The 14,401-nt window shown below is 36.9% G+C and overlaps 1 long non-coding RNA gene across 1 annotated transcript; it reads left to right on the plus strand.

Moving 5' to 3' along the window:
- The first annotated feature begins 1,015 nt into the window (after positions 1-1,015).
- Positions 1,016-12,612, plus strand: LOC132538320 (uncharacterized). The gene is made up of 3 exons (XR_009549714.1): positions 1,016-1,060; positions 8,123-8,216; positions 12,480-12,612. It is a non-coding gene; the product is annotated as an uncharacterized LOC132538320 (long non-coding RNA).
- Positions 12,613-14,401: the final 1,789 nt, after the last annotated feature.

Consider the following 14,401-nt stretch of genomic DNA (forward strand, 5'->3'; position numbering starts at 1 on the left):
AGACTTGTAGCAGTGCTCCACTGATAATGAAGATTCCCTCTTGCAGGTGGGGACCAGGAGCTTAAATTTGGGTTCTCACACTTGACAATGTAAACTATCTACTGGGTATGTTACCACATGGCCCCAATAGATTTTTATATTTTCTTTATAATCTTCATAAGTGATCTGAAGTCTTCTGCCTTTTACAACATTTTTATGACATTTTCCTAGAAGAAAACCTGTGTTTCAAAATTTGAAAGAAAACCCCATTGATTTGCTAAAACAATCATAATTTCTTGAATTCTTCTTTTAAGATTTTTATTTTTATAATGATATATCAAATAACTAGATATTTATATGTTCTTTTTCAATAATAGTTTTCATTTAATTTTATAAAATATTTCTCATAGACATAGATTGAAAAAATAAGAACGGAAAGGGAAACACGAAGCAATCCATGGACTGGGTTTGGTATACTTCACAAAAATGTAAAACGGGGGTGGGGTGGGAGTGATCAGTTCTATTGTGGGGGCTTGGGGTGGAGACACAAACCTTTGGTGGTTGGAGTAGTGTGAAACTATATTCCTATTAACTCATAATCTTATAATCCACTATTAACTAACATATCAGGGGAAAAATAGATTGAATATTTCAAGTTCTTTAACTGTCTAGATTTTAGTTCTGAGTATACATCCCTTTAGTCTAAGCATTTAATGTCTCAAATTTGTAAACTGATAAAAAATGTTTCTACTAGAGGTAGTTTTTAATACCAACTTATTTTGCCCCTTTCTTATTCCCAGTTTTCACTCTTTCTGTATGTGTTTGATAGACTAATTGGGTTGCTTATTATTTGTCTTCTTTGCAGATATAAACCTGTGTTTCTATTTTAGTGATTTTTTTAGATGTTATTTATTTATTTATTCCTTTTTGTTGCTCATGTTGTTTTATTGTTGTAGTTATTATTGATGTCATTGTTGTTGGATAAGACAGAGAGAAATGGAGAGAGGAGGGGAAGACAGAGAGAGGGAGAGAAAGACACCTACAGAACTGCTTCACTGCTTGTGAAGAGACTCCCGTGCAGGTGGGTAGCCTGGCGCTGGAACCAGGATCCTTATGTCAGTCCTTGTGCTTTGCACCATGTGCTCTTAACCCACTGAGCTGCTGTGCTACCGCTTAACTCCCTATTTTAGTATTTTTTTCACAGACATGTATTGTTCCATGGATTTTGATAGCTCATGTATTAATTTCATGTAAACTAGGATTTAAAAATGTTCCACCTTGACAGAGTTATTCTATACCATATTGGAAAGCTTTTATATGGTTAAATTTTTCTCCTACTTTCTCTTTGTGGTTGAATTCTTGTTTAATTCCACTTCTTTCTTCTAGCGTTTGCCCTTCTTCCGTAGCCAGTCAACAGCGTCAGGTTGAGCCTGATGTAAAGTTTCGAGACCTTCTTTGAATCTGGAGAGGTGGCAGTCGTTGACTATGTGGGTCATAGTCTGTCTGGAGCCGCAGGGGCAGTTCGGGTGGTCTCTGGCTCCCCAGCGATGGAACATAGCGGCGCACCGGCCATGGCCTGTTCGATAGCGATTGAGGAGGGCCCAATCATAACGTGCTAGGTCAAAGCCGGGTTGACGCTTGCAGGGGTCTGTGATGAGGTGTTTGTTCTTTACCTCAGCTGACTGCCAACTCTGTTTCCAAGAGTCTGGAACAGAGAAGTTCAGTGTAGGCGTACGGGACCAGATTGGGTGATGAGACGTCAAGCGTTGGACAGGGTGGGTGAAGATATCCGCGTATATTGGCAGGTCCGGTCGAGCATAGACGTGGGAAATGAACTTAGATGATGCCGCATCCTGATGAATATCTGGCAGGGCGATGTTGCTAAGCACTGGCAGCCATGGAACTGGGGTGGAATGGATGGTTCCAGAAATGATCCTCATGGAGGAATATAATTTGGAATTGACCAAGTGGACATGGGGGCTATAGAACCATACTGGGGCACAGTATTCTGCAGTGGAATAGCATAATGCCAGAGATGATGATCGTAGTGTGGAAGCGCTCACGCCCCATGAGGAGCTGGCCAGTCTTGCAATGATGTTATTCCTCGCGCCCACCTTTGCTGCAGTTTTTATGAGATGTTCGTGAAATGACAGGGTGCGATCGAGAGTAATGCCAAGATAGACTGGCTGGGCTTCATGATGGATTCTCGTATTGCCAAGCTGCACATTAAGCTCACGCGAGGCCGAGGCATAGTGTAGATGGAAAACAGATGATACTGTTTTTGCAGTGCTAGGGATTAGTCGCCATTTTTTACAGTAATCAGATATCAGAGACGTGTCTTTCGTGAGTGTTTCCTCGAGGGTGTCGAGAACTTGGATGCCTGAGTTGCACAGCAGATGTCATCGACGTAGATGAACTTCCTTGAAGAAGTTTCTGGGAGGTCATTGATGTAAATATTAAATAGCGTAGGAGCCAGAACAGAGCCCTGGGGGAGGCCACTTGAGACAAGTCTCCATCTGCTAGACTTGCCACCCAGATGCACCCGGAATCTTCTGTTTTGGAGAAGAAACGATATAGTGTTGGCCACCCATGGAGGCAGGCATCTTGAGATCTTGACTAGGAGACCACGGTGCCAGACCGTGTCATAGGCTGCTGTTCCACTAAAACAAACAAAAAAAGATGTTTGTTATGACTTCTATGTAGCTTATCGGCTTATCCTCAGGAATATTTATGTGTACCAATAAATGTCTCACAAACTCAGCCTATCTATCTTAAGGCACAGCTGATTTAATAACCAATTTTCCATTGTTAGGAAATAGAAATATAATTGATTTTTTGCAGTTTCATTATTTTGATTGATAATTTAGACCATAACATCAATCTCTTACTACTTTCAATCTCTTACTACTCTGTGATTATGGTGAGTTATATGATCTTATTTTCAAATTGAAGCTCAGCTTCTTAAACTTTTGGGCTAATATCTTTTAGATTACTTTAAGATCTATTTTAGTAGTTATTGCCCCAAACAATAACAATAAAACAGAGCTAGTTTATAACACAGGGTTAATGTCAATTGAACTTGCATTTGCTCTGTCTTTCTATAAAACAAACAAACAAACAAAAAAAACCCAAATTATATAAGAGATATACCATAGTCTAAGGACAAAGATATCAGGTGGATGTACAACTCTTACAAATGTACTTGTAGCCAGCTTTTCATTTTTATTGTTCTAGCCACCATTGTGCATAGTTTCTGTAAATACAATTAATTTCTTTCATTCCTTTTTCATATTGTCAAGAATATTATTTCAGTTGTCTTCATGTCCTTTAGTTCTAAATTTACATGTGGATTGCCTCTCTCTACAAAGTCTTCTGTTCCGTACTTCATTGTTTGCTGCACCACTGAATCTACCATGCAAGGTCTCAAATATAGACTTAGCCATAATTTAACAAAGCAATTCTGACAACATAACACGGAAGAGTTAAACAACATTCCAGTAACAGTATTTTATTGAGATGATGGAAAAAGTATATAAAAAATCTCAAGGGATGGTGGGTAGGTAGCATAATGGTTATGCAAAAGACTCTCATGCCTGAGGCTCCAGAGTCCCAGGTTCAATCCCCTGCACCACCAGAAGCCAGAGCTGAACAGTGCTCTGGTAAAAAAAAAAAAAAAAAAACCTCACAAAAATTTACACATAGTAAAAACTATGCAAGTTGGACAAGAAAAGATGAAAAAAACTGGGACAATTCTTCCTGGTAAAGAAAATTATAATGGGTAGAGGTAGATAGCATAATAGTTATGAATCGAGACTCTCATGCATGAGGCTCTGAAGTCCCAGGTTCAGTCCTCCATACCATCATAAGCCAGAGCTGATCAGTGCTTTGGTAAGAAAGAAAAAAAAAGTTATAATGCCTATCAGAGATATATTTAAATTGCTAGAGCACAGGACTTCCATTAATGAAAGTCATGTGCCATTTATGCCATGCCCTGATTTCAGTCCTTGGTATGGCATAAAATGAAGTAAAACTCTGGTTTTTTCCTCTCTTTTAATATATTAATAAAAAGAAACAAAAATATTAACCTCTGAAGAAAAATGATTCAAAATAAATATTAAAATAAATAAATCCAGTGATCACCTTTAAATTAAAAAGATTATTGTTTACATTTAAATTCATTAGTAAGTTGTGATATATATATATATATATATATATATATATATATATATATATATGAATACTGCTCAGCTATTTAAAATGAAAGCGACCTTCTTCACCTCATCTTGGATGGAGCTTAAAGGAATCATGTTAAGTGAGATAAGCCAGAAAGAGAAGGATAAATATGGGGTGATTTCACTCATGGTCAGAAGTTGAGAAATAAGCATAGAAAGGGGAAACACAAAGTTGAACTTGGAGTGGTTTGGTGTATTGCACCAAAGTAAAGAACCCTGGGTAAGGCGAACAGGGAAAGTGGTGAGGGAAGGTTCTGGTACACAGCTAAGGACTTGATTTGGGGAGGATTGTGTTTTTCAGGGTCCTATCTTGGTGAGATGAGAACTTGTGAAAATGTGCCAATAACTGTACTCTAAACCATTAACCTCTCAATAAAAATAAAGAAAAAAAAGAAATAAAAATTTTAAGACTAAATTAATTTTGTCTTATAAATGGAATAGCTAAGATTAATGGGCATAAATATTAAGGAAAGAAAAAAAAACATAAAGATCAACTCTAGATTAATTAGAGCTGTTTAGAATTTGAAGGAACCATTGTTTAAAGCAATGAGTTTCTTCTCATTGGTTGTAACAGAAAAGGTAGAAGATGCATCAGGAATGTTCTCAGCAATATTTTTGAACTGATTGAGGTTCTTAAAAAGGATTTTCTACTACCTTTTTGTTTGTTTCCCAAAGAGTCCAATAAAAGTAGGTCACAACAAATATTTTCAGTGAGGGAAAAACACTCCCTTGGAGACAGAAAACATTAAACCTCTCTCAGACTACAGAGGCATAAAGACTTTATATTTAAACAAGCATTCTGAAAAATCGTAGCCTTAGTCATGAAGTAAAATTTCCACCAAACTCCAATTAATTAGAATGTTAAAATCAGAGTATTTTGTTTCTCTGTGAAAAATAAAATATACTCCTTCTTCTTGTCCCTCTGTTGCATTCCAAAATGTTTGACTAAAGAATAGTTGTTTATAAAAATTAGCATATTGCTTTTCTGTCCCTTGTAAATTAGAATCCCTAAGTGGCAGAAAAAAAAAAATTTCTCCTGACTTTTAAGGACCTCCATAATACTCATCAGAGAAACTAGAGATGAATACTTTTTTTTTTCCCCACTTAAAGAAATTTGTTGCTAAGCAGAAAATTTGGTACTTGTAATTATGTAATGCTACTTTTCTTTCTCCCTAGGAAAGACCCCAATTTTCACAATGTTGATGAGTTCTAAACTTAGTCAAAGCGTGCTTTGTGCTTCATTTTGGATTCTGGGCAACAGGCTTGTCTTTGAAATTAAAAAAAAAAAAAAAAAGAATCATCAACTGTTATTAGAACATTGAATCTAAATAAAAGTCTTCTAAAATTAAGCAATGTTTATCATGAAATTTTTAATGGTATCTGATTTAAAGGGTATGTATTTTACTTTTCACTAATTTAGGATACTGATAAAATTTATATTCAATAATTCATAATACTTAAAATGCCATCTAAGATAAACTTCTTAAACTACAACTGCTGATTTTGCTAAAAATGTAGTCCTTCAGGGGGTGGAGGTGATAGCTCAGTGGTTTAAGCGCACATAGCTTAGGGCGCAAGGACCCGCTTAAGAATCACCGTTCCCTGGACAGACAACCCCAACAATATGTCCTGGAGCTCCGCTTCCCCAGAGCCCTGCCCCACTAGGGAAAGAGAGAGACAGGATGGGAGTATGGATCGACCTATCAATGCCCATGTTCAGCGTGGAAGCAATTAACAGAAACCAGACCTTCCACCTTCTGCATCCCACAATGACTTGGTGTCCATACTCCCAGAGGGTTAAAGAAATAGGAAAGCTATCAGGGGAGGGGATGGGATAAATAGTTCTGGTGGTGGGTATTGTGAGAAGCTGTACTCCTCTTATCCTATGGTTTTGTCATTGTTTCCTTTTTATAAATAAATAATTAAAAAGAAAATAAGAATCCCGGTTCAAGCCTCCCCCCCCCCTTTAATGGGAGTGGTTTCGCAAGCAGTGAAGCAGGTCTGCAGGTGTCTCTCTTTCTCTTTCCCTATCTTCCCCTCCTCTCTTGACCTCTCTCTGTCATATACAACGACAGCAGTGACAACTATAATAATATCCACAACAAGGGCAACAAAAGGGAAAAAATAGCCTCCAGGAGCAGTGGATTCATAGTGTAGGAAAAAACTTTGGATCTAGCATCAACATCTCTTATAAACTATAATTCATTACCTTGCTTATCCCTCTCTCGATTACAGATTATCTTTACTTAGTTGCTTCCATTTTGGGACTATCACAAATTTTGTTATGAACATCAGTGTACATGGATTTTTTTTTTTTGGATAATTTGTTTTTGTTGTTGTTATTCCCTCTGAATTTATCCCCAGGAGAAGGAATATTACTCCAGGGTCATAGGGCAGAATGATTTTAATCATGGGTAGAACTTAAGAAACAAAGAAAGACAGGGAAAAATATGAAGTAAAACTTGCACTGGGTGTGACGTGTTGCATCAAAACGAACGACCAGGCGCAAGAGGGGGAAGAGGAGTGGTACAGGTGTTAGGTCCTGGAGCATGATGGTGGAAAAGTAGCAGGTGAAAATGTTTTGTAGGCACCTGTCACTGGGAAAGGAGAAATCACATCCACGTGTCAACAACGGTGCTTTAGTTAATTAACGTCCCAATAAAGTTAAAAAAAAAAAAGCTTTTTTGTTCTTTATTATTCATCACTGTTGGTACTTCTCATTTCTCACAGGGTCTTATTAGAGAACGCTTTGAGTTTCTTTTTTGCCCCCAGGGTTATTGCCGGGGCTCGGTGTCTGCACCACGAATCTACTGCTCCTGGGGACCATTTTTTCCCCTTTTGTTGTCCTTGTTTTATCATTGTTGTGGTTATTATTATTGTTGTTGCTATCGTTAGATAGGACAGAGAGAAGTCGAGAGAGGAAGAGAGACAGAGAGGGGGAGACAGACACCTGAAGACCTATTTCACTGCCTGTGAAGCGACTTCCGGGCAGGTGAGGAACCAGGGGCTCAAACCCGGGGCTCAAACGGGGATCCATATTCCTGTCCTTGCACTTTGTGCCATGTGTGCTTAACCCGCTGCGCTACCGCCTGTCTCCCTGCTCTGAGTTTCTTAAAAAATACTTTAAAGCTATTATTCACATTTTCAGTATAGCTTTTACGATGACTTATTTTATATTGTTGGTTTGGGTAGTCTTTTGTCAACAGCACACATGCATATTTTTATTTTTATTAGAGATTTAATAATTATTTACAAAATTATGGGATAACAGGTATAAGTTCACACACTTCTGCCACCAGGGTTCTGTGTCCCCATTCCCTCCACTGGAAACTGTACTACTTTACTTAAGGTCACATATGTGGGTTAACTAATATTTCCATGATTATCTGTCTATATTTATATATATTTGCTCATTTTAAAATATTATTTAAACAATTTTTAAGTTTATTTTTTTTCTTCTTAATCATTTTATTTTGTTTGTTTTTGGATAGAGTCAGAGAAATTGAGAGGAGAGGGGGAGCTGGAGAGGGAAAGAATCAGAGAGACACCTGCACCCCTGCTTTACCACTCCTGAAGCTTCCGCCCTGCAGGTGGGGGCCAGGGGCTTGAATCTGGGTCCTTCCTCATTATAATGTATATGCTTAACCAGGTGCACCACCATATGGCCCCTATTTGCCCATTTGTTCTGTGATCCTTCCTTCTCTCAGTCATATCTACACCTATTACTGCTTCCAGATTTTTTTTTTTTTTCTTCTCTGTGACTGGATAGAGTTGGAGTCCAGAGCCCTCTGGCCATCTTCCCCTAACATTTCTTCCCTTCTGGGAATAAGTATCAAAATTCTTTATGGGGTGCAGAAGGTGAGAGTTCTGGCTTCTGTAATTGCTTCTCTGTTGGACATGGGTGTTCGCAGGTCGATCTATTCCCACGCTTATTTCTATCTTTTCCTAGTGATGTCGGGCTCTTGAGAAAACAACACACATTTTAAGAACATTACTAACTTTAAGGTAAAGAAAAACAGTCTTGTATTATCTATGAATCACAGTTAACCAACAAGATCTTATCTGTTATTGTTACCTTCTTCATTCACAAATATGACACGAAGACATTAGGATGGTTAAGCAATGTAGATTTGTCTTTGTGTGGTGGGGATTGGAACTGGTTTGGTTTATTATACCTAATCACTGTCATTGCTGTTTTGTCATCAGCTCCACTATTGGATAAATTGAGTAGAGTAAATCCGCAATATTTTCCAGATGTATAATCACACAAGTCTATCAAACTTCTACATTCTAATGAATGGCCAAAATGAGTTCTTGCTCTAGTCTAGACATTGCTGCAGGGATTTCGGAATTTAGAGGATAAAGTTAGTAATCCAAAAGTACAATGGAGCACCAGGCAGTGGTGCACCTGGTTGCATGCACATATTACCATCATCAAGGGGCTCAGTTTCAAACCCCCAGTCACCACCTGCAGAGTAGAAGCTTCACAAATGGTGAAACGGTGCTTGTCTTTCTCTTTCTTGCTATGTCTCCCGCTTTGCTCTCAATTTATCTCTGCCTCTATCCAATAATTTTTTAAAAAGAAAGCAAAAACATAACTAAAATAATAACCAAAAATTAAAACATCAGATTTGTGTCTTTTCTCATCAACTGATTTAACTTGGTTTGTCAACTAAATGACTGTTCTCCCACTTGCTAAGTCTCCTCTACCAGAGTGTTTCTATTCAAGCCTAAACTTGATTTTAAAGACTAATTACAGTGATGAAGTTGGTGAGGTGAAAAAGTCTTTTTCAAAGACCAACTCACTATGCAAATTTTCATAATACTGTCCTTGTACAAACAACAGGAATATTATCAAGGAATATTGCCTCCTTCCTGATTCAAGATCTTATTAAATAAATGTTATTTTCTCTATTGAAAATAAGTTTTGCATCAACAATAAATGGCAAGGGTGCATGATAGAATATTTAAAATGGAATGGAAAAAGGAAAATAAAATTGAATTAATGATACACAAATTTAAATTGTGAAGAGTTATGACTGATTTCTTCTTGATGGCCTACTTTTGAGTCTCTGTGCGATTTTTTTTCCTTATGAACATTTGAATTAATTAGAATAATCCATATCAATATCTACACTTGGCTATTGATCCAGTTATGAATTTTTCTGTATACAGCTCCAATACTTTTAGTAGTGAGAATTTAAAAGTAAAGTGGAAACATAATTGAGGGTCATTTTGTCTGGACCCATTATAGAAGAGCCACAAAATACCACAGCTGTTGAGACTTGACTTTCCATATAATTTTCTACCCGGCAATAAAATTTCCTTCTTTTCTGAGCCAGTTTCTTTATTTGCAAAATGTCTATTTGGCAGCAATGTACTTTCTCTTTTAAAAATTAAAAAAAAAATTCTATCCACATTTCAGTTATCAGCAAATTTAGTACATAGCATATTGCAAGTCTGGTCTTAAACTCACATTCTATCTGTTTAACAGAGAGCTTAGCAGGTGTGGGGAAATATAGAAGGTGTTGAAGGACATATCGAGAGAAAAAGGAAATAATATCAAAATCAAGGCCACAGCTAACAATCACCTAAATTCTTCCTGGTGATTTGCTACATCCGGAAATATTGAGCTCTTCAATTGTTCCTTGCTTTGTGGAAATTATGAAAAGGAGACAGGATATAGTATGTCAGAAATCTGTAAAAATGAAATGGAAACAGATAATAATGAGACTAGCTCGTTTCATTTCCCATGTAGAACAGCAAAATAAGATGAATTGTCTCATCTTTTCTAAATGCCACCTCATATTGATTCCTTTGGCAAAGCTTGTTTCTAGGAAACCTAGACTTCTTTGATTTTGTGATTATGAAGTTTGCAGTTACAAGCTTTGCTAATTATCATGGGCACTGAGATTTGAGAACAACATTGTAGTTAGTAAACAATTAATTGATCCAAGAAAAAGCTTGAAAAGTGTACTGTTTTAGTTATATAGAATATGTAAATTACTGTTTTTTCTTCTAGGGTTGATGATAATGAAAGCCTTTAGCCACTTACTTGAACTTTCTGACTTATGTTTGTTATTTTTGTATTTTATATTTTATGACTTCTTAATGAAGTGAACTTTTAGAATCTTCCACTTTCCTTATATCTCATTTGATGTTAAAATTGCATTTCTTGGGCAATGAGCTTTATTCTTTTGTTGACATAATGCTTGAACCTAAATTATATTCACCCAGAGAAAAGAGTGGCAATAATAAGAATGAACATCTTCTGGCATTTAATCATTAGAACATAGATTGATAAACATTTTAAATAGAAGCCTCACATTTTTATTTTAAAACTATGTATTTTAAACATTACAAAAACTTAGATCTTTTAGATTAGAATACTCATATACAGGAATAATAGTAAAATATAAAGAAGACCAACAACACAGTAATGCATAGAAAATTTATATTGGGTTTGGGATTATGCCTTGCACTTTGAGTTGAACAGAATCATAATTGATATTAAGAACTAAGATACTTCCAGTCAAATGATGGTTCAAGCAGGCTTCTGAGACTGCCTCAAAATACACTACAACGTTGCTTAATGTCCAGTTCAATTCTTTATTATATCTCATTTCATAGGGGAGGAGGGAGAATTCTTAAATTGTTTCTTCTTGCAACCGTAACTGTTTTTCTTTATAAACATTGACTATGTGCCCCCTCTCTTCTTACTATTTAGTTATGTCATATTTATGACTAGGAAAATACATGAATAATTGAGAGATGTATCCTTTGATAAAGCAGAACAAGATGTTTTCATTAAGTTAGACTACACCTGATAAGGACGTTGTCCAGGTAGGCAATCTCCAGCAGAGGAGTGCTGAGATTCATCTTTCTTTTTTTTTCCTCCAGGGTTATCTCTGGGGCTCAGTGCCACTAGCACTAGGAATCCACTGCTCCTGGGCCTTTTTTTTTTTTTTGGATAGGACAGAGGTGAGAAGGGAGGGGGCATAGAGAGGGAGAGAGAAAGACACCTGCAGATTTGCTTCACTGCTTGTGAAGCGACACCCTGCAGTTGGGGTGTCAAACTGGGTTCCTTGCACGGGTCCTTGCACTTCATACTTTGTGTACTTAACAAGGTGCGCCACTGCGCCTCCCCCCCAAGATTTCTCATTTTAAAAAAATTCATACTTTAGCAGCTGAAGTGTTATTTAAATGTAGAACAAATAAGCACAGGTGAAGATACAACCAATAGGAACCATTACAGAGATCATTTTCACCTAGCTGGCAAAACATAATGTGGAGTTAAGACATTTGATTTACAATAAACTATATCTCCTTCCAGTGGAATCTCTGACTAGTTTTTTTTATTTGTAAAATGGAGCTTGAAATATCACATGCTTAAAACATGTGCAAAAGGAGGTGGGCTATAAACTACAAGATAGCCTTTCCTTGTTTATTTACTTTTGTGGTCCTGAGGTCTCGCACATATGTTATTACACAGCTCCTCATGTTGACATTTGCCTTCTCTAAATTTCAGATAGAAAGGGAGAAGAAGAGCAAGAGGGAGTGGGGAGGGAGAGACTACAGCATTGCTCTGCCAGCTGTGGTTCCCCTGGTATCTGGTGCTCCTGTCTGATGCTGGAGTTTGAATCCAGGGCTTTGAACTTGGTAACATGCAAGCTCTGTTAGATGTGCTATTTCCCAACCCCAAGAAAACCTCTTCCACAGGTAGCTTACTGGATTATCATATGATCGATTTCCAAAACAGAACTTTATAAACTATAAAGCACTAAAAAAAAAGTACTAATTTTTTTAAACAAAATTTAATTGGCAGATGGGACTGTGGCTTTGGATTTTGTATTCTGAAGGGAATTGTGGCTATAAAGTTTGAAGGATTTGTTCATATGGGTTGGGTGCAACTGGATACCATTTTGTAGTTAATTTACACCACCGTCGTCATGTAGCTTAAAAATGCAAGCTGCTTACATAAATCTAATTTAATTTTATTTATCTTACTTTTGCAAGGTGGATATATTACAGCCCAAATGACAGATAAAACAACCAAGACAACCAGAATTTTGCTTTAGCCAAGGCCACAAGTCTAAGGAATGTCAAGGGTAGTATCAGAATCTTAAATTTTTAACTTCTAAGGTAGTGTGGTTTCTGTCACAATGTCAGTGACGATTTGGATATGGGATAATAAAGTAATGAATATGGATAAAAAATTTAAAACTCTGGACCAAATTTTCCTTTTTAAAATCCATCCTCTTCTGCCAGGAGAGTATAAGTGCCAGGAAAATGTTCCTTTTGTGGGAATTAGAGGAAGAAACCACTTGAATCACATCACAAATGTTCAGCCCAATCAAAGCAACCTTCAAGAGCTGACAAATAACCACAGCTTTGAAAGTCACTGTAAGTAAGCCAAATAAATCATATTTATTAAATATGTCCTATTGAAATGGCATTGAGATCTAGTCCTTTCCCTACATTAGTCAAAATCTAGTCCTTTCCCTACATTAGTCAAAAAAAGAGAGAGGTGGGTAACAAGTAGCAAAATACCTAGAACTTAAAAGAAAAGGGGGAGGGATGAATCATTTCTTCCCTGAAAAAAAAAGTGCTTATATTTATGTAGTAGAACTGAAATTAGAAAAATATTATACAGACAATTCTTGACAATAGAAGATTTTGACATTTCTGAAATATCTATTATTTCAAGAAAGGTGTAATATAATAAAATCAAGACTTAACAGGAACCTCCACATCTACTTTTATACAGTGTTGTATACAGTTTACCTGAACATAATGACATTTGAATTCTAAGTATCTAGGTTTATTTTATATTTTTCCATATTTTCTGTTGTACTCTGTTTGGCATGACATCTGGGGACTCGAGTATCTGTACTGTCTAGCTTAAAACTTGTCTATACAATAACTTGGATTCACCTGAATATCAGATGTCAGCCTCAGGGAAAAATTAGTATAGTCATGGGTTCTTTGGAATAGAACTAAAATAGGTCTACTAACTATCTACAAAATGGAGACCCTCCCCCCAATTCTTCCTATGAACTACTCCAGCCTTTAGGTTCATGATTAGTCAACACTTTGCTTGGCTCTATACGTTAACTCTTTTTTCAGCCACCAGGTTCCAAATGCTAACATAATGACAACCAGACTTCCCTGGGCAGAGAACCCCACCAATGTGTCCTGGAGCTCTGCTTCCCCAGAACCCCACCCCACTAGGGAAAGAGAGAGACAGGCTGGATGTATGGAACCGACCTGCCAAAGCCCAGATTCAGCCGGGAAGCAATTACAGAAGCCACACCTTCAGCCTTCTGTACCCCATAATGACCTTAAGTCCACACTCCCAGAGGGATAAAGAATAGGGAAGCTATCAGGGGAGGGGATGGGATATGGATTTTTGGTGGTGGGAACTATATGGAGTTGTACCACTCTTAAGCTATGGTTTTTATCAGTGTTTCCTTTTTATAAATAAAAATTTAAAAAAAAAACTTTTATATTGTCAAGTTCTGGCTTTCCTTCTTTTGGAAAATAGGCATGTAAATTTGATAAAAGACAAGTGGAGGTGATGTTCTTCACCAAAACAAGGGATTCTGGGGTGGTAATGGAATAGGGGAGCTTGGGCGAAAGGGGCTTGGGATTCCTAGATGAGGAGGGGAGAGTGTTTAGCAGGTTATACAGAACCTGGAAACCATACATATGTATAGAGAGATTTGCTGTAGTTCATTAATTCCACCACCCCCATAAATTAAAAAAAGAAAACTATGGTAAGTGCCTCAAAAAAAAAAAAACAAAAAAAACAGAAATCACCTGGCTCCATTAAGTTATCAGCCTTTTTATTCATTGTTAAAACAATAGATATTCAGAGATCATCAGGTGTGAGTATCAATAGTGTGATAAAGAAGAAAGTTCAAAGTTAATATCATTGCTGGGATGGTAACTCCACTAGCTGACTTTTTCTGGTAGAGAGAGGAAAAAAAAAAAACTTACAGTGCTGATACAAGGTTAAAGACAAAGTACACCCTCCCCACCTCAGTAAAATGATTTTTAAAAAATAAGAAGGAAAGTTGAGGGAGGGGAGAGAAAGAATGATTTTTCCATTTGTAATTCTTTATCTACTGTTCTTTATGTTAAATATATATATTTACAGCCACTAGAGGTATATTTAGCTGGGAATTGTT

This window comes from Erinaceus europaeus, chromosome 4 (assembly GCF_950295315.1).
Source record: "Erinaceus europaeus chromosome 4, mEriEur2.1, whole genome shotgun sequence".
NCBI classification, from domain to species: Eukaryota; Metazoa; Chordata; class Mammalia; order Eulipotyphla; family Erinaceidae; genus Erinaceus; species Erinaceus europaeus.